The sequence below is a fragment of the Propithecus coquereli genome, unplaced genomic scaffold, assembly GCF_000956105.1.
Source record: "Propithecus coquereli isolate 6110/MARCELLA unplaced genomic scaffold, Pcoq_1.0 Scaffold235, whole genome shotgun sequence".
Lineage (NCBI taxonomy): Eukaryota > Metazoa > Chordata > Mammalia > Primates > Indriidae > Propithecus > Propithecus coquereli.
In genome coordinates this window covers 5,182,856-5,206,767 of record NW_012147897.1, presented here as the reverse complement: position 1 = coordinate 5,206,767, position 23,912 = coordinate 5,182,856, and the positions used below count along the sequence as shown (strand labels likewise).

At 46.7% G+C, this 23,912-nt stretch overlaps 1 pseudogene; it reads right to left on the bottom strand.

Moving 5' to 3' along the window:
* Positions 1–1,922: 1,922 nt before the first annotated feature.
* Positions 1,923–23,674, bottom strand: LOC105811396 (annotated as a pseudogene).
* Positions 23,675–23,912: the final 238 nt, after the last annotated feature.

Sequence of the window (23,912 nt, the reverse complement as noted above, 5' to 3'; positions counted from 1 at the left end):
TGAGCTATTTTGTTATACATTTTATTTCTACAGGTGTTGTTGCTGTTTTTGCTTTGGACAGTCAATCATCTTTTAAAGTGATTAAAAATAAAAATACAATCTTTATATATTTACCTCCTCTTTTTTGTTTTCTTTTACAGTTCCCAGCATGCTTTTCATTTCCTTTGTGTAAATTCAGATTTCCATCCGTTATTATATGCATCTCACCAAAAGAGCTTTCTCTAACATTTCTTGTTGTGCAGATCTGCTGGCAACAATTCTCTTACCCTTTGTCTAAAAAAGTCTTTATTTGACCTTCATTCTTAAATGATGTTTTCACTGGGAATACAATTCTGGGATGACAGCTTTTCTTTCCAGTACTTTAAAGATGTCACTCCATTGTCTTCTGGCTTGCAAAATTTCTCACAAGAATCTGCTGTAAATATTATCTTTGTTCTTTTGTATATAATATTTCATTTTTTCTTGGGCTGCCTTTAACACTTACTTTCTATCTCTGGGTTTTGGCAGTTTGTTTATCTAGATGTTTATCCATTTGTATTTAATTTTTATCCTGCTTGGGGTTCTCTAGAATTCTTGGATCTGGGCTTTGTGTTGTCTTTCATTAAATGTGGAAATTTCTCGCTGTTATCTCTTTGAATATTTTGTTTTCTTTCTTTTTTCCTTCTGGGCTCCAGTTACATATGTATCCAGACTGACATTGTCCTGTAGTTCTTGGATGCCCTGTTCTCCCGCTTCTCTATACACACTCTTTTTTCCCTTTGTGTTTCAGTTTGATAATTTCTATTGTGAATTCACTTATTTTTCCTTGTTTTTTTTTTTTGTGACAGAGTCTCGCTTTGTTGCCCAGGCTAGAGTGAGTGCTGTGGCATCAGCCTAGCTCACAGCAACCTCAAACTCCTGGGCTCAAGCAATCCTTCTGCCTCAGCCTCCCGAGTAGCTGGTACTACAGGCATGCACCACCATGCCTGGCTAAGTTATATATATATATATATATTTTTTTTTTTAGTTGTCCAGCTAATTTCTTTCTATTTTTTTAGTAGAGACAGGGTCTCGCTTTTGCTCAGGCTGGTCTCGAACTCCTGAGCTGAAACGATCCGCCCGCCTGGGCCTCCCAGAATGCTAGGATTACAGGCGTGAGCCACTGCACCCGGCCTATTCTTCCTTTTTTTCTAAAGAAAGACACATTTATTCAGCATCATGATCAGACTATTACATTTGGCAATCAACAGCATGGGTGCAAAAAAAAAAAAAAATCTATGTTAAAACCCTTCGTTGGAATGTTTTACACTTTCCACAGAACAGAAACTAAAATAACCTGTTATGCAATTAGTCACAAAACAGTCCTTGAGTTTTTTGCCCATACACATGAGCATTGTCTAAAACTTGTCTTCTTTGTAGCAGCTAGGCCCTGCCACCACTGTGCTTGGCTGAGTTCACAAATCTGTTATAAACTGTAGCTTCCCTGTCACTTCTCTGGCTCTCCTCTCCTGCTAAGTTTTGTTTCCTGGGAGAATTAAAACCTTCTGTCATGGCCATAGCTACTGCTGCCACTGGAACCACCATAGCCACCTTGGTTTCATGGTTTGGCAAAGTATTGGCCTCCGCCACCGTAGGGGCCAGAGCTTCTGCCTCCAAAATTTCCTCCTTGCATAGGTCCAAAATTTGAAGACTGATTGTAGCAATTGCCAAAATCATTGTAGCTTCCACCACCTCCAAAATTGTTTCCATCATTACCAAATCCATTGTAGCCATCCCCACTGCCACCATATCCACTACCACCACGGCTGCCACCAAAGCCACCTTGACCACTGAAGTTTCCTCCATGGCCAAAGTTGTCATTCCCACCAAAACCACCTCCACGACTGCCAAAAGTTTCCAGAACCACTTCAATCCTTTTGGCTGGATGAAGCACCAGCCGTCTCTTACTTCGATAGGGCTTTCCTTACTTCACTGTTGTGGCCATTCACAGTATGGTATTTCTGAATGATAATCTTATCCACAGATTCATGATCATCAAACATTACAAAAGCAAAGTCCCTCTTCTTGCCACTGCCTCAGTCAGTCATGATTTCAATCACTTCAATTTTCCCATACTGTTCAAAATAGTCTCTTCGGTGATGTTCTTCAGTAACTTCTTTAATGCCACCAACAAAGATCTTTTTCACAGTTAAGTGGGCACCTGGTCTTTGAGAATCTTCTCTGGAGACAGCTCTCTTTGGTTCCACAGCTCTTCCATCCACCTTGTGTGGCCGTGCATTCATTGCTGTGCCCACCTCCTCCACGGTGGCGTCTGTGACAAACCCAAAGCCCTTGGAGCACTCAGTGTTGGGATCTCTCAACACTACACAGTCGGTGAGCGTTCCCCGTTGCTCAAAATGGCTCCGCAGACGCTCCTGGGTCATTTCAAAGCTCAACCCTCCGATGAAGAGCTTCTGCAGTTGTGCGAGTTCTTTAGGGGGCTCTGACTCAGACGTGACGGCAGTGGGAAGAGAGACTTTAATGATGCTTTCTCGGCAGCGTCCTCGGGCAGAAAGGTGACTTCACATATTCTTTCCTCAGCTGTTTCCAGTCTGCTGGTGGTGAGTGCATCAAAGGACTTCTTCATCTTTTTTTTTTTGGTATGATGGTTTTTATTTTTAGCATTTCATCTGACTCCTTTTTAAAAATAGTTTTCATCTCTCTGCTAAAATTCCCCATCGGTTTATACAGGTTGTCTATCTTTTCAACTAGATCCTTTCACTTATGAATCATAGTTATTTTAAAATCTCTATCTTAGAGTTCTAACATCATATAGTTTCACTCATCTTGCAGTCTGGTTCTGCTGTGTGTTTTATTTCTGGACAATGGATTTTTTCTTTTTCTTTTCTTTTTTTTAAATGAGTATCACCTATATTTGTAGGAATGCCAACCATCATGTGTAGAAAGAGGGGAAACAGAGGTGAATAGAGTTAATGCTGGAACAGATATACCTCTTTTTCTCTTAGACAGTATGGTGTCTGAGTCAATCTAGTCAGAGTGGAGCTGATTTTGGTGGTGGTGGTGTCATCATTGCAAATTTTTCCAGCGATTGTCTGTTAATACCTTGTGCTTAGGGTAGAGAATGGGATATCAGAGGATTCTCCTCAGTGTTTCTTGTTTTGTTTTGTTTTGGTTTTTTTAACAGTTTTATTGAGACATAATTTGCATAACATACAACTCGCCCATTTAAAGTGTACAGTGCAGTGGATTTTAGTATATTTATAGAGTTGTGCAACCATCACGATAGTCAGTTTTAGAACATTTCATCACCTCAAAAATAAAACAAAACACACCAAAAACCCTGCAGTTGCCAGGAGCTGGAGGCAAGGGAGAATAGGTTCAAGGTCTCTGTTTGGGAGATTAAAAAGAGTTCTGGAACTAGATAGCAGTGTTGTTTGTACAGCATTGTGGATGTAATCAATACCACTGAACTGTACACTTTGAAATGGTGACAATGGTAAATTTTATGTTATGTGTATTTTACTGCAATTAAAAATTTAAAAAAAAAACCCCTTTACCCTTTAGCTATCATTCCCCAATCACTCATCCCTTCCAGCTCTAAGCCACTACTACTTTACTTTCTATATATATTTGCCTATTCTTGACATTTCATATAAATTGAGTCATATAACATGTGATTTATTTGTGTCTGGTTTCCTCTCACTTAGCATGTTTTCAAGGTTCATCTTTGTGGTACCATGTATCCATACTTTATTTTTATGATCAAATAATATTGATTGCATGGATACTACATTTTGTTTATCCATTCCTCAGTTAATGGACATATGGGTTGTTTCCACCTTCTAGCTATTATGAATTATGCTGCAATGAACATTTGTGTACAAATTTTTGTGTGAACATGTTTTCATTTCTCTTTGTATATACCTACGAGTGAAATTTCTGAATCCAGTGGTAACTGCATGCTTAACTTTTTGAAGAACTTCCAAACTGTTTTTCAAATTGCCTGCAGCATTTTACATTCCTAACAGCAGTGTTTGAGGGTTCCAATTTCTCCACATCCTCAACGACACTTGTTATTATCTGACTTTTTTATTCCAGCCATGCTAGTTGGTGTGAAGTGATATCTCATTATCGTTCTGATTTGTATGTCCCCGATGACCAATAATGTTGTGCATCTTTTCATGTGCTTATTGGCCATTTGTGTATCTCCTCTGGAGAAAAGCCTATTCAGATCCTTTGCCCATTTTTAATTCAGATGTCTTTTTATTACTGAGTTGTAAAAGTTCTTTATATATTGTAGATACAAGTCCCTTGTCAGATATGTATTTTATAAATACTTTCTCCCATTCTATATTTTAAATTTTTTGATGGTATCCTTTCAAACATAAAAGTTTCATATTTTGATGAAGTCTTCCACACCATTCTTGTTCTATCCTCAGTTTTGCATAGTCCCTGTACACCTAGACATGCAGGCCATCTTTCTCCATGCTCCTGCCTTTCCTCATGGTAAACCGCCCTTGGCTTGTTACTGTGTGGTAGAGTCATGGTGGGCACAATGGGTTCTCCTATTAGGCAGTTCCAGCGGGGTCTTGAGCAGGCCTTGCACACCTTGGTCTTGCAAATAGGGCTTTGCTGAAAGAAAAAGCTTAGACAAAATAAATTTAACAGAGTTTATTTGAGCATTAAAGAATTCATTAATTGGGCAACACTCAAAACTGGAATAGGTTCAGATAGCTCTGCTCCAGCAGTGTAGGTAGTGAGTGAGCTTTTAAAGGCTGAACATGAAAATAAAGTAAATAAATTACTTGATTGGCTATAGCTGGGCACTTGCCTTATTTGCGTATGATCTAGTGGAAGGTCCCTACTTAGCGGTGAGTGGGCAGTTTCTGATTAGTTACATTGAATTGGGTTTTGGTTTGCTCATGTAGAAACCCAAGGCACTGGAGCCCTCTTAGCCTAATGGTCTCTCAATTGTTATTTTAACAGTTTTCTCACCATTCCTGAACCTCTTCCCCATGGCAGCTATCTGCTGCCTTGTATCTATAGTTAGTCTTGGATGGAAAGAGTTCCCTGCTCCTCTCCCAGTGGTAGCCCACCTCAGCTTGACATCAACACAGGATTCTAGTCTGGAGACTATTTCCTATCCCTCTCCAGGGCAAGGATTTTGTTTCTACCCTTCCTATAACACTGGCCTTCCTATAACAACAGGCCTGCATTCTAGGGTAAGAGGGTTTCCTGCCCCTCCCCCAAGGAGCAGATGACTTTTGCTTCTACTTCTCCCCCAGAGGCAGTGTATAGTAGTCCCTCGAACAACACGGGTTTAGGCTGCGTGGGTCTGCTTATATGCGGATTTTCTTCTGTCCCCTTCACTCCTCAGACAGAAAGACCAGCTCCTCCTCTTCCTCCTCCTCTTCAGCCTACTCAACATGAAGATGATGAGGATGAAGACCTTTATGATGATGCATTTCCGCTTAATGAATAGGAAAAGTATTTTTTCATATGATTTTCTGATACTCTTTTTTTTCTTTTCTTTCTCTTTTTAATTTTCTAATTTCCAGATCCCCATATTGCTTATCTCTCTTTCTTTTCTCTTTTTTTTTTAGACAGAATCTTACCACTCTGTCACCCAGGCTAGAGTGCAGTGGTGCGATCATAGCTCACTGCAGCTTTGAACCCCTGGGCTCAAGTGCTCCTCCCATCTCAGCCTCCCAGGTAGCCAGGACTACAGGTATGTGCCACTATGCCTGGCTACTTATTTAGAAAATTTTTTTAGAGACAAAGTCTTGCTATGTTGCCGAGGCTGGTCTCAAACTCCTGGTCTCAAGCAATCCTCCTGCCTCAGCCCCCCAAGTCACTGGGATTGCAGGCATGAGCCACCGCACCCAGATTTCCTTAGATTTTCTTAATAACATTTTCTTTCATCTAGCTTATGTTATTGCAAGAATACAGTATATAATACATAAAAGATACAGAATATGTGTTTATAGATTATTTATGCTATTGGTAAGGCTTCCAGTCAATAGTAGGCTATTAGTAGTTAAGTCTGGGAGGAGTCAAAAGTTATACGCGAATTTTTGACTGCTCAAGTGTTGGTGCCCAACCCCTACATTGTTCGAGAGTTGACTGTATCTTTGTGAACAGGATGGTTTTCCATCCCTCTTCTAGAGGCTTAAGGCTTTTGCTTTGAGGGAGATGAGTCACAGCAAGAGAGTGGGGTTTCTTGACTGCCCAAAGCAGTGTAGGGCCCCACACCGTCTTTCTTGTGAGTTCTTGGTGGAGGCCTGTGGGGGAGAGTTGGCACGTGAGTCTGAACTCTGCTTTTGTCTGAGGCTCTTAGTTATAGTCACGCACAACATAAGGACATTTGGCCCATGAAGAACCATGTATACAATGGTGGTCCCATAAGATTATAACGGAGCTGAGAAATTCCTAGCCGTTGTAATGTGGTATCGTAATGCATTACACCTGCGTTTGTGGTGATGCTGGTGTAAACAAGCCTGCCAGTTGTATAAAATCATAGCACAACAATCATATATAGTAGATAATACTTGGTAATGATAATAAACGACTGTGTTATTCATTTATGTATTTACTATCCTATTTTTTTATTGTTATTTCAGAGTGTACTCCTTCTACTTAAAAAAAAAAAGTTGACTATAAAACAGCCTCAGGTAGCTTCCTCAGGGGATAATCCAGAATCAGGCATCGTTATCGTGGGAGATGGCGGCTCTGTGGGTGTGATTGTACCTGAACACCTGCCAGTGGGACAAGGTGTGTAGGTGGAAGACAGTGATATTGATGATCCTGATCCTGGCCCTATGCTAATGGGTGTGTCTGTGTTTTAGTTTTAACAAAAAAGCTTAAAAAGTAAAAAAAGTAAAAAAATATTCTCTCAGCCTCCCCAGCTGTGCAGTACAGCCCCACAGAAGAGTAACAAGGGCCGGGGCTCCAAAGTTAGGCTGCCTAGGTTTTCATTCCAGCCCCAGCCCCTACCAGCATGTGACCCTAGGCAAGTTACTTAACCTCTCGATGCCTCAGTTACCTCATCTGTTTGATGTGGATAACAATAAAGCCAACATCATGGGGGCGAGTGAAGATGAAATGAGACTTATAAAGCTCTCACCATGATGCCTGGCACATAACATTAGCTACTATCATCATCATCAGTAGAGGTAGTAATGGTAGTAGTGGTGGTAGTGGAGTACTATACTACCACTACATAGTAGCGGTACCTCTGTTATAACTATTACTCTTGATGGTCTCCAAGATTCCTTCCAGTACCAACTATTTGGATACTATAAAGTTTTAATTAATTAATTATTTTTGAGACAGAGTCTCGCTCTTGTCACCCTGGGCAGAGTGTAGTGGCATCATCATTGCTCACTGCAACCTCCAACTCTTGGGCTCAAGCGATCCCCCTGTCTCAGCCTCCCCAGTAGCTGGGACTACAGGCCTGTGCCACCATGCCCGGCTAATTTTTCTATTTTTAGTAGAGACAGGGGTCTCACTCTTGCTCAGGCTGGTCTTGAACTCCTGAGCTGAAGCAGTCCTCCCACCTCAGTCTCCCAGAGTGCTAGGATTACAGGCATGAGCCGCCGCGCCCAGCCAAGTTTTAATTTATTTATCTTGGTACAAGGATCTGGGTAGGCCATGTGTTAAAGTGGCTCACCTGGGAGAGGGAGGGCAGGCCTGTGTTTGCTGTGTGACCTTTGGCTCAGTCTATGGCCAACTCTGGACCATAGTATTCTTCTGTTTAGTGGGAGTTGAACTGACAGTCCGGGGCTGTTTGAATCTGTGTCAGGGAGCAGGGTGGGAAGGGAATCAGGAGACATCCTTGGAGCTTTCAGCCGACAGAGATGGTGTCTATTTGTCTAAATTGCAAATCACATAAATTACAAACCACAGAATGTGGGTAATCAGAGCCATGATGTTCACAGGTCACTTTTATTGCTAAAGTTTACTCATATTCACGATCTGATTCAGCCGTGACAAGGGTGTCTGGGGTGTTCATATCAGGGATTATTAATTTCAATTTGACAGCTAGCAGAATGAGATTCAAAGAGGGAAGGGAATTAGGCCAAGGTCACCCAGTGAGATTGGGTTACAGCTGGACTGGACTCCAGGATCTAGACTCCCTGTGCAGTGCTCTTCCCACAAGCTCCCATCGATGGGTTGCTTGTTCCCTGCCTTTCCACAGCAACTTGTGCTTCCCTCTACTAGAGGGTGGCTAGGATGTGGCTAAGCAAAAGGCACCGGAAGGGGAAGTCCAGATGGCTGCTGGTTGGCTTTGCTCCTTTACCCTGGCACCAGATGTGAGTACCTCTGGGGTGGGGAGAGGGTATCTCCCAGTGCTGTTTCCTGGCCCTGGGGCCTGATAGGGTCAGGGGAGTTTTGTGGAATGAATAAAAAAAAAAAAAAAATTCTCTTTTTTTCCCAGGCTTATTGAATCCTAAACCTTCAGAGCTGGTGGTGAACCTCAGGTTCCCTCTGCATTCCAGGACTAGTACAGTGACAGGCCAGGAAACCATTGGTAAATATTTATTAAAGGGGTCATACCACCTAATCCAAGTCTTGTACAGATAAAAAAAAAAAAACCAACAATGAGGGGTTGGAGGAGTGGAGAGGTTATTTTTTTATGGGCACAGAGTTTAGCTTTTGCAAGATGAAAAGCGATCTGGAGACAGATGGTGGTGGTTGCTCAACAGTGTGAATGTACTTTAATACCACTGAACTGTATACTTAAAAATTGTTAAGATGGCAAATTTTGTTACTTATATTTCACCAAAATTAAAGATTTTTAAAAAGAGATTTGACAAATGGATTTTCCGACCTGAAGAAACAAAATAAAACAACAACAACGACAACGATATTAACAACAAACCCTTTCTGAATGAATGGTGGCAGGGAAAGGGGAAAGGTCGAGCCTGCCTTGTTTCTGTCCACATCACCAAATGGAAAGGAAACAGGCTTTGGCTGTGCCATTCAGATGCTCTCAGGACAGAGACACGCATTCAGTCCCACCCGGATTAGCTCAGTGGCCTGAGCACCCACTGGGCACCCAGCCCTGTGCCTGGAGCCCCTGGGGGGCGTGTTTCTTCTTTTTGAAGCCAGGGGAGGCATTGGAGGCAGGTGGGACTGGGAGAAGGGAAGCCCTTTAAACACTCCTTCCACCAGACAGTGTCTCCTCTGTGCAACGTCCTTTGACTTTTACAAAGCCTGGGAGTTGTGTCAAGTTGGTGAGGCTGCAGGACCAAGCCAGTTATACCGCCCTGCAGTGATACGCAACAAGAGCAGAAATAGCCACCAGCTACCCAACCTGTCTATGTGCCAGGGACCTGCCACGTGCGCCACATTCATTATCCCATTTAATCTTTACCACAGCCTGTGAGGTCAGTGCTGCAGTCATTGCCACTGAAAAATGAGGAAACCAAGGTGCAGACAGGGTAAATAACTGATTCATCCATTCAAAGAGAGTGTCATGTGCATGGGAAGTGGATTGGAGGCTTGAATCTTGTCTCTGAAAGGCCACACCTCACTGTGCTGCATTGCTGCCATTCCACAAAGGGGGAAGATGGAGCCCTTTGGACTCTGAAGTTTTGACTCTTGAAACTCTTGAAGTTTCAATTCGGAGGGGTTGACTCCCTTAAAGTTATTCAGCCAGGTGATGGAAGAGTGGAGGTTGGGATGCAGGTCTCTCGGCTTCCAGAATGGTGCTTTTTCTACCACATAAGACCTCATCGGAGAATGAGAAGTCTAGATATTGTCACCTGGAACTCCATCTGTCTCCTGGTTGTACACCCTGGGAGGCAATGCGGTGACGAGTATTGGCAGAGGAATTCTCGCTTCATTTACCCCCCATCCTGAAAGATTTCTCTCTTTTTTTTTGCCTTATGACCCCCGGTGCTTCATTTTCTAAGGAGAGATGATAGTTTGGGGGACCGAAGCAGCTCAAGAAGCCTCCCTAACCCAGGGCTATTGGGGGCCATTGCAGAGAGGGCCTCAGCCTGCAGGGGAGGTGGGGTGCGTGGTGGCAACACGGCGCAATGAAACGAAGAGTAGGAGTGTAGCATGTGAAAGAGGGAGCCTCTGGAGACCACGTCCCCGCTGAGTCTCAGTGTCCTCTTTGTACAGTGGGGGTGCAGGGATTTCTAGGCCCGTCCTCCCTGTCTTAGGTTGGATTCCCTAGAAGCAGGCCCTGGGATGACTGGTTTGTGAAGGGAAAGTCACAGGAGACACTGGAGGGGAGCTCGGGAAGCAGGGCAGTGAAGGGGACAGGCCAAGGCCTCTGGCCCAGCAGCCTCAGCCTGATCACACATGGCCACTCTGGAGGGTGACGTATGCCCCAGTGTTTGGTCCACCCTAAAACCAGGCAGCTGCCTTTCTCCAGTTGGTCTTGGCTGAGGGCCACAGGAGGGGAGAACAGGCGATGTAATTCCCAAGTGTTTACCATCTCTGCACTTGGGAAAAAGTGACCTTAGTAGTCCAAGGCAAGCCAGGAGACTTGCGGGGCAGGTGGAGGGAAGGAATTGCTGATGGCAGCAGGAGCGGTGTGCACAGAAATGGTGAAAGGGAATCTGGTGGAGCACGCCAGCATCCCCTGCACCGACCTCAGGATTCATCCTTGTTATCTCCGGGTTCTAGGTCTCTCCCAACAGCACTGGATGGTGGCAGGAGTGAGGGTCCCTGTACACTGGATGCCAAAAGCTTGCTGCTGTGGGAGCTGTGGAGTGTGAGAGGAGGGTACAGGGTCAGGGGGATCCCAAAGAAGCAGATGTTGCAGTTTGGCAGGGCCGAGGGGCCTGACTCTCCCCTCTCCTCTCAACTCCTGCCCCTACACATGCACAGGGTCACGCACACAGCCACGCACACTCAGACACAGGGGCACGGGAACACACGTGTGCGAATATGCATGTGGAACACACACACTGGTGCACACAGACATGTACCCACAGGCTCACGCACAGGCATGTACGCACTTCCACACAAGCCCGTATACACACAGATACTCTTGCAGAAACATACCCGTAGACATGAACACACGTTTGCACACGTGTTCCTGAACGCTGTTCCAGAAGCATGGCCAACCAAGGTCCTTTTTGTTCCTGGCTCTCAGGGGATGAGCTGGCAGGGTCCAGGGCCAGGCCAGTTGCAGCTGGCCACTGAGGACTGACCTTTGACTGGAATGGCCCAGATCACGCGTGCCCCAGAGCCCAGGCTCGTGTCTATCTGGGGCTGCCTGTGGAGGACTGATAATGGTGTCTGGTAGCTCAGTTGCTACCCCTACCCCCTAAGGTTTCACTCCCACCTTCTACCTGGGCCTTAGAGCATCAGCCAGCCAGGAGCCCCTGTCCCCATTGTACAGAGGAGGAACTGCAGTTCAGGGAAGGAAATGCGCCGGGCCTCCTGACATCCAACCCTGGCCTGCTCCCTCCCCAAGTGGCAGGAGCCAGCAGGAGCCTTGTCATTGGGAAGCAGGGACATCAGTACAGAATCAGACCAAGTCCAGCTCTGTGGGGCTCCCAGTCTGCTGGAGACCACAGGCATTTTAAAAGTGTGATCAATGCTGGGCTGGAAGGAAGCAGGAGATCATGGAGGCCCAGAGAGGGCCCCTGACAGCCTGGAGGGAGGAGGGATCAGGGAAGGCTTTCTGGAGGAGGTAAAGTCTGAAATGAATTAAAAGACTAAGAGGAATTGGACTTGGGTGGTAAAAAGCATCTTAGGCAGAGGGAACAGCTTGTGCAAAACACCATTGCTAGGGGAAGCAAGGTGAGAACCTTAGGGAACCAGAAGTTCAGCACAGCTGGAGGGCAGGAAGTGTCTGGGAAGGAAGACAGGAACCAGACTATGATATGAGGGCTATAGGCCAGCCAAGGAGCTAGAGCACCCAGAGGCACAGACAAGCCACTGGGAAGTCTGAATCGGGAATGGTATAGTCAGACTTACATAGGGAACATCCTTCTGCAAAGGGAAGGATGAATCTGGGGATGGCTTAAGACACATTTGAGAGGAAAGATAGGACAACTGATTAAATGAGGGCTGGTAGAGGCTTTGCAGGCCAAGAGGCAAAGTTGAGGATATTATGCAGGTACTTACATAACAAGAAACAAAACACATTTCTACAAATTTTTGTGTGTGTGTGTGTGCGCACGCGCGCGCGCGTGTGTGTGTGTGTGTGTGTGTGTGTGTTTTAAGAGGCGGGATCTCCCTGTGTTGCCCAGACCGAGTGCAGCGGCTATGCACCGGTGCCACCTCACTACTGATCAGTACCAGAGTTTTGACCCGCTCTTTCCGACCTGGGCTGGTTCACCCCTTCTCCAGCAACATGGTGGTTGCCTGCTCCTGGGAGGTCACCACATTGATGCCAAACTTAGTGGGGACACTCATCACATAGCACACTACAGCCCAGGACTGCTGGGCTCAAGCCATCCTCCTGCCTCAGCCTCCTGAGCAGCTGGGACTACAGGCGCACGTCACTGCTCCTGGCTACAAAATTTTAATTGACAAAGCTCAAAGTAAATAACTGAGTATAATTCTCTGTAATACAGGTCTACTAATAAGAAGAATGGAATCCTTTTTTGGAGGATGACATTTCATTTAACTGGGGCTTAGTGTTCCCTATCATCAAATTGATTGCCAATGTTCATCTGTCTGCTGACCCCTGGTCTAGACTAACGGGGCGAGAAATAAGGAGGCCCTGCCCTCCCCGCACCTCCCACAAGCCACAGTGCCTGAACCTCCACTGTCAGCGCTGTTACTAAGCATTATGTTACCACTTCAGAGGGCTGAGATCCCGTACTCAACAGGAAGACACCAGGAATGTGAACGTCCTGTAATCATGACATCTCGGAGCAAGAGGGACTTCAGGGGTTCCCCTTCAGCCCTCTCCCAGGGCAGGACTAACATACATATGCTTCTTGGAATCGCTTCTCTGTACATCCCAGATATGGAAAGGGGCTTGCTTGGGGTCATGCTGCAAGTTGCTGGTAGAGCTGGGATTTGAACTTGGGTCTCAGGATCCCCAGCCCTGGTTCCTTTGCCTATACCACCATGTCCTCACTGACCAATGCGGAGCGGAAGGAGAATATGGGGAAGGAATAGTGTCAGGTCTCATGTGCCCTGGACAAGGTGCTCTTCAAGCTTCTGCCTTCCCCTTCTACCAGACCATCCCTCCCAATTTACTTACATTTGCATATCATCACTTCCAAGTGATGAATCTGAGGCTCAGAGAGATTGAATAACTTGCCTGGCATCTGTGGTAGGCTGAAAAATGGCCTCCCAGAAGATATCCAGGTCCTAGTCCTCAGAACTTGTGAATGTCACCTTGGCAAAAAAGGGAGTGCCTCTGCAAACATGTTTATGTTAAGGATCTTGAGATGGGGAGTTTATCCCAAGTTATTTGGATGGGCTGTAAATGCAATGGCACGTATCCTTGTAAGAGAGAAGCAGAGAGAGGGAGATTTTACTAGACATAGAGCGTAGTAGAAGGTGACGTGGTGATGGAAGCAGAGAGAAAGAGTTGAAGATGATACTGGCTTCGAAGACGGAGGAAGGGTCCGTGAGTCAGGGAGTATAGAAGCTCTAGAAGCTGGGAAGGCTGGAAAAGGCAAGGAAATAGCTTCTCCCCGAGAGCCTCTGGCGGTAACATGGCCTTACTAACGCGTTGTAAAACTGACACTGCTGCCTCTGATTTTAGACTTCTGGCCTCCAGAACTGTGAGAGAATACATTTCTCTTGTTTTAAGTGACCAAATTTGTAATTTGCTACAGCAGCCTGAGAAAACTAACATGGTATCCCATAGCAAATTTTCTTAATGTAAATAAACTTAATTTTAGAATATTTTGAGATTTACAGAAAAGTTGCAAAGACAGTACAGAGAGTTCCTATATACCCTTCACCCTAAAATGTTACTCTATTGTACTCTATGTAACATTTTCCATTACTATTGTACACTTGTCACAACTAAAGAGCCAGGATTGGTACATCACTATCAACTAAACTCCACATTCTATTCAAATTTTGCTACTTTTTCCCAATGACTTCTTTCTGTTCCAGGAGTCCATCAAGGATACCACGTTACATTCAGTCGTCATGTCTTCTTAGCCTCCTCTGGTCTGTGACAGTTTCTCAGACTTTCCTTGTTTTTGAAGACCTTTAGTTTTGAGAAGTACAGGTCAAGTACTTTGTAGAATGCCCCTCAATTTAGATTTATCTGATGTTTTTCTCCTGATTAGCCTGCGGTTATGGGGCTTGGGGAGGAAGATCACAGAAGTGACAAAGTGACTGCTGTTCTCATCACATCCTATCAAGGGCACATGCTATCAACAGGACTTATCACTGGCGTTGTTAGCCTTGATCGCCTTCCTGAGGTAGTGTTTGCCAGGTTTTTCCACTATAAAGTTACTCGCTGTCCCTCCCCGCATCCAACCTTCTCCATACTCTACTCTTGGAGACATATCCCAATTCAGATGGGAGAGGATTAAGCTCCACCTCCTTGAGGGGGAATTAGCTACATAAATTATTTGGGATTCTTCTGTAAGGGAGATTGGTCTCTTCTTCCCTCTTATTTATTATTCAATCATTTATATCAGTATGTACTGATGGGTGTTTATTGTACACTTTGGATTATAACCTCAGTACTACATTATGTATTTTGTTGCTCAGTTGTTCCAGCCACGGACATTGGGAACTTTTTTCAGTTTGGCTCCTGTGTCCCTTTGAGATGCCCCCATCATTCGGTTTTTGGAGTACCTCCTTACTTCCTGGCACTACGAGATTCTTCAGGCTCATCTTCTATTTCCTCTGCCCTTTCCCTAGAATCAGCCAGTTCTTCGAGTATCTCAGGAATCCTTTTCTCAGAGAGTGGTATTAGAAACAAGATCTGTGCTCTAGGTGTGCTCGTTGCTACTGGGGTACCATTGCTTCTAGGCGCTCTCAGAAGACAGAGCTAAGAAATGTATGTATGTATGCTAAACCATGCGTACATTAGCATTATTTCTGTACCTATCCATTTGTATCTCTATTAAACTAAACGTGAGTTCATACTGATGTTTCCTACTCTGATCCCTTACCATATGGGTCATTCTAGCCTCCTGCCTCTCCATCAGTGACAAAACTGGCTCTCACCATTCATTTGCTTATTTGTTCAATCTCATATACAAGTACGGCAATTTCAGAATTGCACCCCCATGAGAAATTCAGCTTTACCAGCTACAGTGCAGTGTTTATGTACTTTTGATTTTGACATTAGTCTTACAGTTTCCAATCAAAATATATTCTTTTTTAAAGTCACTTGGGTAAGCCCTTTATTCCCCCACTCCCTTCAGGGAAGTTTTCTCCTACATTTATAAGACAGTTGAGATTCTTTGATCATTGGAGTCTGCATTTCACCCTGGGATCCTGCAACTTTTTGCTTGATTCTTAAAATTGAATTTCTACACATTAAAATTCACCTGTGGGTTTTAAAAAACACGTGATATCATGTATATGTCATTACGACACCATACAAATCAGTTCTACCACCCAACAAAATTCCCTCTGCTTCCCCAGGCAAAGGCTCCAGAAGTCCCTGATAACTGCCAATCTGTTTTTGTTGTTGTTTTTTTTTTTTCTTTTTTGGCTATCTCATGCATTATATGTTTTATTTGTCTCTGTACTTTATCCTTTTCCAGAATGTCATATGAATGAAATCATACAGTGTGTAGCCTTTTCAGTCTGTCTTCTTTCACTTAGCAAGTTGTTGTGTGAATTTACAGCCCATTTCTCTGTGTTTCTGAATAGTATTCCATTGTCTGGGTGTGCCACAGTTTTTTATTGTTGTTGTTTGTTTGTTTTCTTTTTACTCATTCACCTATTGAAGGACATAGTGGTTGCTTCCAGTTTGGGGTGGTTGTGAATAAAGCAGCTATAAACATTCATGTGCAGGTTTTTGTGTGGACTTGTTTCCCAACCAATTGGGCAAATATCTACGAGCATAATTGCTGAGTTGTATAGTAAGCCTATGTTTATGAGAAACTGCCAAACTGTTTTCCAAAATGGCTGTGCTATTTCAAATAAATTATTTTAAATTTCGCAATGTAAATCCAAATTTTATGATTCTTTCCTTTGTTTCCCAAGCTGGTAGTTAGGAGGTCACACTTCATTAGACAAAGAGTACAGGCTCACCAATCAGATCTGAGTTCAAATACCAGCTCCACTACTTAAAAACTGTGCGACAGCAGACAAGTTAGTTGACCTCTCTGAGTCTCCTATTGGGATTGAACTCTTCAAACATGCATGATTGGGTTCTCTAGAAGTGGATTCTGAGATAAGCCTCAAGATGTTTATTAGAGAGCTCTTGGGGTCGATACCTTTAGAAGGAAGAGGAGACAGCAGAATTAGAGGGAGAAGTCAAACCGAAATGGCGCATGGGAGTTGAGGGGACCCAGCCTTTCTACCCTGGCTGGATCAGTCGTGAGATCTGTGTGCCCTTGCAGAAGCAGCTCTCTGCAGTGGAGGTGATCCCAGAAGGGCCAGACTGCACTTCCGGGGGCTGGGACAACAAGTCCTTCCTCTAAGGTGCACCTGGGTGGTGCATCCCAGTAGCCACTGCCCAAGGCAGAGTGGAAAGAGCGCTAGGTGAGAGCCAGGAAACCCATCCTGAGTCTGCCACTTACCAGCTATGCAACTTCAGGTAAGCCCTGCCCTTCCGGAACCTCCTCAGCTTACCCAGATATAAGTGGCTAAGGCGACATCCCCAACCAGTGTACAGCACTTTGCAGTTTACCAAGTAGTTTGTGTATCTTAACTTCCTTTTTCTATTTTTTTGGGTTTTTTTTGGTTTTGTGTGTATCTTAACTCACAGCAACCTTACAATACCAACAATTCGTCACACCAGTGAGTTCCAGGGCAGTGCCACTCCGGCTTGGTTCCGAATAGCTTGTTACTGGCTCATGACAAAATAAGTACAGAAACTGAGAGGAACTGTCCAGAACTTTAGAGAGCAATGTGGCAGAGTAATTTTATGTCTGTTGAAACTAATAATCAAAAGTTGTACAATGTCTTGCTTATTTTTCATAAGTAATTTATGAAATTTATAATTTATATTGTGCTTTACAAAATGTATTGTGAAGGATTAGGAAACAAACAAAAATCTGGTCCTGTGCCACTGACATTTTGAGGAGCACTGACCCGTGGCACCCCCAAATGCAGGCTTTTGACAATTTTACTTTTTTTTTTCCTAGAGGGGGCCTCTTTCGATCTCTAATCATTGACGTTCTATTGATAGGGCCTAGGTTTTGTTGCTGTTTTTGCTCTTTCAAGGGCCCCGTTAAAAGGGGTGCCAGGAAGGGTCTGCCTGCCCATCGTTTCTGTGCACTCTGTCACTAAGGATGCAACTGGATGTACGTGGCACCAGTTCCACTGGCTGAAAGGGAAACACTCAGGTGGGTTTTCTGGCATGGGGTGAGGGGAAGATGTAGAACCTAAGAAATGCCCAAACCTAGTCTGTAATAGGCACACCGTCTCATGGGTCTTTCAGAAACCATTTTCTGGCATTTATGAAGGGGAGGAGGTTGAGGAAGAAGTAGCATGTACTGAATACCTGCTTATGGACGAACCATTTATGGGTGAAGAAACAGACTCAGCAAGGGGTCGGGCCTTGTGTGGGGACACATGGCCAACCAGGGGCCAGGTTGGACAGGGGCTGACTGCCATTTCCTTCATGCCAATCTGCCAGGTCTGAGGCCAGAACACAGCATGGTGGGAGCAGCATGTGACAGCTGTCTGGGCAGGCAGCCTGCATGTTGGGGCCAGGACTCCAGAAAGTCCTTTAACCTCTCTGACAATTGAACCTCATCTTTTATAAAGAGGTCACTGTGGGTGTCATTGAGACAATGCATGTAGAGTGTTGTACCCAAAGCCCAGCACATAGTAGGTCCTCAGTGAATGGCTCAAGATGCTGACTCTGCCCTCCATGAGGTCATTAAGACAGATGCCCAGTTCAAGCCAAGGTACTTTCTGCCCATGTGGCTGGGCCTGTGACCTACACCAGCTCAAGGACCTTCCAGGGCTCCTCCCTACCTCAGGAAGAAATTTGAATTCTACCAGAGAGTAGGCAGAGCAAAGTCAGGGACCCAGTCCCCCTTAGTCACCACTTTATTTCCAGCACCTGGCACATAGTAAGCGCTCAATAAACGTTTGCTGAACAAAGACCTAAGCATTTAGCCTTTTTTTCTTTGAACCTCACCCTTGTACCCTGAATCACACCAGAACTCTTGCCAGTGTGTGCCCTGCACTTTCCTTCCCCTATTCCTTTTCTGGCTCAGCAGCTTCCATCTGGATGCCCCACCTTCCTCCTTCTGAACCCTAACGAAGCATAGTCCCTTGTGAACTTGAGTCTTGGCCCCTGCCACGTGGCTGCTGCTTGTGCTGTGCTGGCTGACCCCTGTGCCACCTACCACCCAGTCACCATAAAGCAGTATTGGAGGAACGGCCCCAGCAAGCCCTTTGTCCCTTTGGGTGATAATGTCTGAGAACTTCTCTCTAGGTCAAAAGGCAGCCCGATTTCCAGAGGAGACTGTAGTCATCCCCATCACTTGAGGGCCTTTGACCCTCTACCACGCCTGACAAACCCTGCGTCCTCTGCTGTCTGCATCTGTGTGTGTGCGGGGTGGAGGAGGCTGCCTTCGCCATGCAGGGGTGAGGCCTCTAAGAAGACTCTGAGAGCCCCCAGTAGATGTCAGTTAGGAGATGCTAAATTAATAATTGAACACTTGTATGTGTAGCTCCTGGCACATTAATTGGGAAGGCCAACTGCTATAACAAACACTCTCCAATCCCTGTGGTTTAACCCAGTAAAAAGGACATGTTTTTCTTGCACACACAGAGTCCAGTGTGGATATTTCTGTTTGAATGACTCTCTTGGGCAGCCCTCCTCTGAGATCGGGGCTCTACACTTCTTCTATCTCATGCCACTGATGTCTTCATCATGGCACCTCCAAGGTTACTATGAAGAAGAGAGAGTCTTCCTTCTGGCCCCTCCAGTCCCTCCCCATCCCCCCATATTCCATCCTGGAATTCCCAAGTCTAACAGCTACTTGTACTACATCTCAGCCCAGGCCAAGTGCTCACTGCCACCATCCCTACCTCCAGGACCTCCAGCCTTTGCTCAAACTGTTGCCCCCCACCCATTTGGGCCCCCTCTATATGGCCAGCTCAGTCTCTGTCCTCCAAGGCAAGCTGCCCCATGCAGCAGCACACCGCATTGGCACAGCCCGGTCTAGTCCCTGAGGGACCATCTACTGTCACTGTGGTAGCCAGCTTCCAAGCTGGCCTCCAGTGGTCCCACCTCCTGCAGTCACACCCTGTATGGAGTGTGGGCTGGATTTAGTGACTCACATCTAATCAATAGATTAGAGTAGAATTGAACGCACATGACTCAGAGACCAGGGCATCAAAGGCAGGCGGCCTCTCTCCCTTGGCTCACTCGTTCTGGGAGAAGCCATGTCACTGGCAGCCCCATGGAAAGGCCCACACAGCAAGGAACAAGCCTCCTGCAAACAGCTGCATGAGGGAGTTTGGATGTGGGTCCCCCAGCCCCACTCAAGCCTTCAGAGACCACAGCCCCCACCAGCAGCCTGCTGCAGCCTCGTGGAGCCAGAGCCACTTAGCTAAGCCACTCCCAGATTTCTGACCCTCAGAAACCGTGAGACAATAAATGTTTAAAGCAGCTAAGTCTGGGAGCAATTTGCTACACAGCAATAGCTAACTAATTTAATCATCCTCCAAAGCATGCCTGGGTCTTCTGCCCCTCATCCCTGCCCTGGGCCTGGCGGCGTCTGGGGATCGAGAGCAGCACGCACACAAGAATTCATTTACTCAGCCAATGCCCACTCCCTGGGGATGCTGAGGTGTGGCTGGGGGCAGAGGGCAGCAAGGATTTAGTCTTGACCCCTGGGGTTCCCAGTCCGTTGGTAGACAGAGAAGCCCACTCACCCGTTAATGGCCATGACCCTTTCACCCCCAAAACTAGCCCAAAGGAGGGGTACTAACTCTGACTCAGGGCAGAGGACAGAGTTTGAAGGTGGGTGGGGTGGGGACAAGGTTTGACAAAGGAGATGACTTTTGGGGGTGAGTGATGTTGACCAGGTCAGGGGAAAAGTGTGTTCCAGGAGAAAGGGAACAGCATACCCTAGACAAGTGCAAGAGCAGTGTGCATTCGGAGAGCAGTGACCGGTGCAGGGGTGAGGGGTAGCAGAGGAGAGGGTCCAGGGGGTAAGGCTGGTGAGGCCTAGAGGGCAGACGATAAAGGGCCTTGAATGCCAGGCTGAGGGGAGTTTAGGCATGACCCTGGGCATTGGAGACCACTCAGTTTCATTTGTGAGAGAGGACGCCGGTGCTGCTTGTTGGGTAGGCTGGAGGGCGTGCACTAGAGGAAGGGGCTTGGTGCATAGGATTTACCCAGACAGTGAATCACCCCCCTCCCAGGGTGCTAAGTGCTATGTGGAGGAAGGTGAAGTCTGGAGGACCCAGGGGAAACCCCTCTGAACCAGAGGCATTAGGGAAGCCATCTTTGAATAGGTGAGATCAGTATTGAAGGATCAGTAGGAATTCCTTAGACAACGAGGAGGTAATAGGGGAGGGGGAGACGGCATTTCAGGAAGAGGGAACAGTGAGGGCAAAAGGCCAGAGGTGAGAGACAGTATGGCTGATACAAGGAACTGCCAAAGGTTCAGTGTGACGGGAGCATTAGGGGTGAGGGAGGAAGAGCGATGAGGACAGAGGAAACTGGGCCACATGGTGGAACATGGCGAATGGCAGGCTGAGAAGCTCGGGCTCAGAGTGGGACATGCTCTGTCTTCTGCTGAACCCTCCAAATCCACTCCCACCCGTCTCTGCCCTGCTGTCTTTCCCGGGAGACCCACCTGCGTGGACTGCAGCCACAGGCCCGCCTTCCTTCCGGTTTCCTACTGGGTTCGGGCAATGCGCAATGGAGATTGAATGAAGGGAGATCGAAGCAGGAATGCTCATTCCCGGCTCATCTCCTGCAGAGTCACCGGAGCTGCCTGTGCCCTTGACCAGCGATGGCCCTGCACGTGATTCTCCTGGCATAGGTAACTGCTGCCTCCCTCTGTCCTTCCAGGCCTTAGGTGGTAACAGTGCACACACCTTGGGAAATTGTTCTTTATTAAACCCTCCTCAAATTATTCTCTGGTTCCTGCTGGGATCCAGACTGGGGCAAGCCTAAGCAGTGCAGAGCCACGAAAGGATTTTGCGTAGGGAATGACGCAGTCGCATCTGCATTCTGGGCAGCACGTGGCTGCGCAGGGGGGGCGACGGGGCTGGCGAGCGGGGAGACTGCCAGAGGTGTGGCGCTGAGCTGGGGCCCTCAGGACACACCATGGCTTGGTCATGGTCACACAGCGAAGTACAGGGGGTGCGTGTGCACAGGGTCAGGGAGGCAGGTGGGGGGTTCTGCTGCAGGCTTTGTGTTTTAAATTTTTGGTAGGTAGTTTGCAAAGATGGCCATAATAATCCCTCATGTGACCACTCCCTTTTGTAATAGGGTGTGGCTGCTCTTCCCGTGCAGAGCCGAAGCCTATTTCTTACCCCTGGAATCTGAACTGACCATGTGACTTGCTCTGACCCACAGAAAGCAGCAGAAGTGACACTGTGCAAGTTGTACAGCCTAGGACTTGAGTCCTTGGCTCTCACTCTTTTGGAATCAGCCGCCACTGAATGCTAAAAGTCAGAACAGAGAGGGGCCCAGCTGCCCTGGCACCCCTGGCTGTCCCGGCCCAGCTGACCCAGCGGCTGGATGCAGCTGCATGAGAGCCCCAGCAGGACTCCAGGAGAGCCGCCAGTGAACCCGCAGAATTGTAAGCAATAATAAATCCTCCCTGTCTTCAGCCACTGGGTATGGAAGTGGCTCATTACACAGCAGCAGATAACTATTATAGGCCATTATTTACCTCCTTTGTTAATCTTGCCCTTCATTCAAGGCCCTGCCCACGGGGGTCACTTCCTCCAAGTCTTCCCCTTGGCTGGAAATCATCACTCCTTTCTCTGAACACCATGGCTTTTTTTTTTTTTGAGACAGGATCTCACTCTGTTGCCCAGGCTGGAGTGCAGTGGCTTGATCACAGCCCACTGTAAACTCGAACTCCTGGCCTCAAGCAATCCTCCTGCCTCACCTCCCAATGTGCTGGTGAAGTGGAAAATTGGAAAATCCCACTAAAGTGGAAAATTCCACTACCGGGCTTTGTCCTTTACATTCTTTACCTGAGGCTCCTCCTCCCCTGCGACCTTTCCCCTCATAAATCATCTGTAGCAATTAGTATACTAGGCTATAAAGTAACTTAAGACTCTGCCTCACTGAAGTTAACCCTGTTGTAACCGTGCCCCTCCCCCTTAAGCAGAGTGTATAAAAGACTGCAATGCTCTTTGTCTGGGGCTCAGAATTTTGGAGGGAAAAATCCCCATCTGAGCCCGCTGGCATGTAAACCTGTTTTTTGCCAATATTTCTGTGTGCGTCTCGGTCTATTCCCGGTCTGCCGTAACACTGGGACTACAGGCATGAGCCACTGAACCAGGCCCCACTGTTCTTTATCCCTTCTCCTCTTGTGACATTATGCCACGTTGCCGAATAGGATATTAACAGGCACCTTCACAAGACACTGGGCACATTCATCACCTGAGTCCTAATTTACATGGCCTGCACATCATCACACAAAGGACATGAGCAGCTTATTATCTCAGGAACTGCTCACAACACTGGAGGTAGATACTGTGATCCTTATTTCTTAGATGAAAAAACTTAGGTTTGGGTCACTGAACAGGTGTGGAGCCAGGACTGGACCTCAAATTTATATTTCTCCAAATGCTCCCCATGTTGTAGTCATTGGTGTGATCTGCTTCTGCTGGGGAAGTGTCTGCTTCCCCACTAGAGGGTGAGAGGGAGTCACAAGCCTTGGTCTGACCCAGCCATCCCGTCCCCTCACTACTGACACAAATGCCTAACCCAGAATCCAGAATCCTCAGGGCGTCTGTCCCCATCTTCCCCACCCTGCAGACACATGCAAACACGCACCTTGCATCTGGTTTTCATTCTCTGCTGGTCTGCCCTGTGTCTCAACAGAGCCCTTCCCCCGTCTTTCCCAACAGAATGGGGCCAGAGGTGGTAAGCTTCGGGTTGGAGGCTCAGGAAGGAAGAGATCAACATGGTCTTCTCTGGCCCAGTCTGATCCATCTTCTGGGAAGGTGAGATGGGGCCGCAGTGCCAGGCTGGGGCTCAAAGGTGAGGCTTCATCCAGCCCCCTTGGTTGGAGAGCAGGAAGGAAGAGAAAAGGGCTAGAATAGGATCCTTTCATTTATTGAGTTGACATTTATGGAGCCCCCCTTTTGTGCCAAGGTCAGGGGCCGAAGTTACAAAGGACAAGTAAGAGGCACCCTCACGGAGCTCTCAGCCTGTGTAATGTCAGAGCTGAGACTCAGAGATCATCTTAGTCAGTCGGGGAAACTGAGGCTCAGAGGGAGGGGGAAGAGGCCTGCCCACAGTCATACATCTGGTCAGTGGCAGAGTGCAGTACCCACCTTCTGGGCCCCTTTGGCTGCCACTCCATCCCTCAGAGGACCCAGAACTTGAAGGTGCCTAGGGTGAGTGCAGGGGCTTACTGGCTCCCCGCTCCTCTCCAGCGTTGGGATGGAGGAGCTGGGACATCCAGGGCAGAGGACAAGGGGGCTTGTAGGAGAAGAGCCTGGAGCTGGTGGCTTCTTTGTGCTGTCACTCAAGGTTAAAGGAAAAGAAACCTTCTCTCCTTTGCCTACATTTTCTTTCAGAATGTTTGAGTGATGTTACAACACAGGACAGCAACCTCAGAAATCATTCTCTTCCAGCCCTCTCTCCCATTTCACCAATGGGCAGACCGAGGCCAAGGAGCAGGAGACTTGCAGAGGTT